This window comes from Perca flavescens, chromosome 3 (assembly GCF_004354835.1).
Source record: "Perca flavescens isolate YP-PL-M2 chromosome 3, PFLA_1.0, whole genome shotgun sequence".
NCBI classification, from domain to species: domain Eukaryota; kingdom Metazoa; phylum Chordata; class Actinopteri; order Perciformes; family Percidae; genus Perca; species Perca flavescens.
Genome location: NC_041333.1, coordinates 43,777,810 through 43,780,309, shown reverse-complemented (window position 1 = coordinate 43,780,309; position 2,500 = coordinate 43,777,810). Strand labels below are relative to the sequence as shown.

At 43.7% G+C, this 2,500-nt stretch overlaps 1 pseudogene; it reads left to right on the top strand.

The window, feature by feature from the left end:
* LOC114552658 (galectin-8-like) overlaps positions 1–2,162 on the top strand; it is a 21,482-nt pseudogene extending 19,320 nt beyond the window's left edge.
* The last annotated feature ends 338 nt before the right edge of the window (positions 2,163–2,500 follow it).

Genomic DNA, 2,500 nt, shown 5'->3' with positions numbered 1-2,500 from the left:
TCAAAAATAATTATTATCTCTCCATTGACCCTCGTTCGTATTTTTTCAAAACCATAAGGTCCCATTGGCCGGGAAGTAGAAGGGGGCGGGACTTCGGCTCTCTATTGTGGTATCTTTTAGTAGCGATGCTGCGGTGATGTATGGAGAGGAACCAGCTGACACTGTTTTTGATCATAAAAGGGTTATTACATCAATTATAGACCCTGCAGAAGATCTGGAGAGGACAGTTTCCCAATTCTGGTATATACCGTATAAGTTGCACTTTTATTTCCTACTTTGGCTGGTACTTATAGAGTACAGGCCAAAAGTTTGGACACACCTTCTCATTCAATGCGTTTCCTTTTTATTTTCATGACTATTTACATTGTAGATTCTCACTGAAGACATCAAAACTATGAATGAACACATATGGAATTATGTACTTAACAAAAAAGTGTGAAATAACTGAAAACATGTCTTATATTTTAGATTCTTCAAAGTAGTCACCCTTTGCTTTTTTATTAATAAGGGAAATAATTCCACTAATGAACCCTGACAAAGCACACCTGTGAAGGTAAAACCATTTCAGGTGACTACCTCATGAAGCTCATTGAGAGAACACCAAGGGTTTGCAGAGTTATCAAAAAAAGCAAAGGGTGGCTACTTTGAGGAATCTAAAATATAAGACATGTTTTCAGTTATTTCACACTTTTTGTTAAGTACATAATTCCATATGTGTTCATTCATAGGAGAGACCCTGGTATTAAACCATTACTGATGGCTGCATTCCACTTAGGAGAAGAGAAATCTCTTACTGGGACCCTTGATGGAACTGAGCCATCGTTAAGGTGATCAGTCTCAGCTGTGCTTTTCCTGCTATGACAAGTCAACATGTCTGCTGTGATAAAGGTCCATTAGGGGCCAAAGTGTGTGTGTGTGTGTGTGTGTGTGTGTGTGTGTGTGTGTGTGTGTGTGTGTGTGTGTGTGTGTGTGTGTGTGTGTGTGTGTGTGTGTGTGTGTGTGTGTCTGTGTGTCTGTCTGTGTGTGTGTGTGTGTGTGTGTGTGTGTGTGTGTGTGTCTCTGTGTGTGTGTGTGTGTGTGTGTGTGTGTGTCTCTCTGTGTTGGTGTGTGTGTGTCTGTGTGTGTGTCTGTGTCTGTGTGTGTGTGTGTGTGTGTGTGTGTGTGTGTCTGTGTGTGTGTGTGTGTGTGTGTGTGTGTGTGTGTGTGTGTGTGTGTGTGTGTGTGTGTGTGTGTGTGTGTGTGTGTGTGTGTGTGTGTGTGTGTGTGTGTGTGTGTGTGTGTGTGTGTGTGTGTGTGTGTGTCTCTGTGTGTGTCTGTGTGTGTGTGTGTGTGTGTGTGTGTGTGTGTGTGTGTGTGTGTGTGTGTGTGTGTGTGTGTGTGTGTCCTGTGTGTGTGTGTGTGTGTCCTGTGTGTGTGTGTGTGTGTGTGTGTGTGTGTGTGTGTGTCTGTGTGTGTGTGTGTCCTGTGTGTGTGTGTGTCCTGTGTGTGTGTGTGTGTGTGTGTGTGTGTGTGTGTGTGTCTGTGTGTGTGTGTGTGTGTGTGTGTGTGTGTGTGTGTGTGTGTGTGTGTGTGTGTGTGTGTGTGTGTGTGTGTCTGTGTGTGTGTGTCTGTGTGTGTGTGTGTGTGTGTGTGTGTGTGTCTCTGTGTGTGTGTGTGTGTGTGTGTGTGTGTGTGTGTGTGTGTGTGTGTGTGTGTGTGTGTGTGTGTGTGTGTGTGTGTGTGTGTGTGTGTGTGTGTGTGTGTGTGTCTCTGTGTGTGTGTGTGTCTCTGTGTGTGTGTGTGTGTGTGTCTGTGTGTGTGTGTCCCTGTGTGTGTGTGTGTGTGTGTGTGTGTGTGTGTGTGTGTGTGTGTGTGTGTGTGTGTGTCTCTGTGTGTGTGTGTGTGTAAATACTACTCGTGGTGTTTCCGTTGCAGATGATCGTCCTGTGTGAGTCTCAGCAGTACCGCGTGGCCGTTAACGGGCAGCACCAGCTGGACTACAAGCACCGGGTCCAGGACCTGAGGCGCATCACACAGCTGGAGGTCCTGGGAGACGCCGCGCTGCACGCCGTCATCCTCCTCTGATAGCTCAGTGGATATGACCCATGCCTTTAGTGTGGGAGATCTGGGTTCGATTCCCACTGTGATACATTAACCAATGTGTCCCTGAGCAAGACACTTAACCCCTAGTAGCTCCAGAGGGGTGAAACCTCTGATATCTATCTATCTATCTATCAATCTGTCTATCTATCTATCTGTCTATCTGTCTATCTGTCTATCTATCTATCTATCTATCTATCTATCTATCTGTCTGTCTGTCTGTCTGTCTGTATATGTGTATATATATATATATATATATATATATATATATATATATATATATATATACCTTTTCCCATCCGTGGTTCATCAGCAATTTACTGGTGAAAATTATAGTTATTACATTATTATTAAATCTTTAATTTTGACCACATTGCCTCAACAATTAACAAGTCACTGACTGTTGTTTACTACCTTTCTT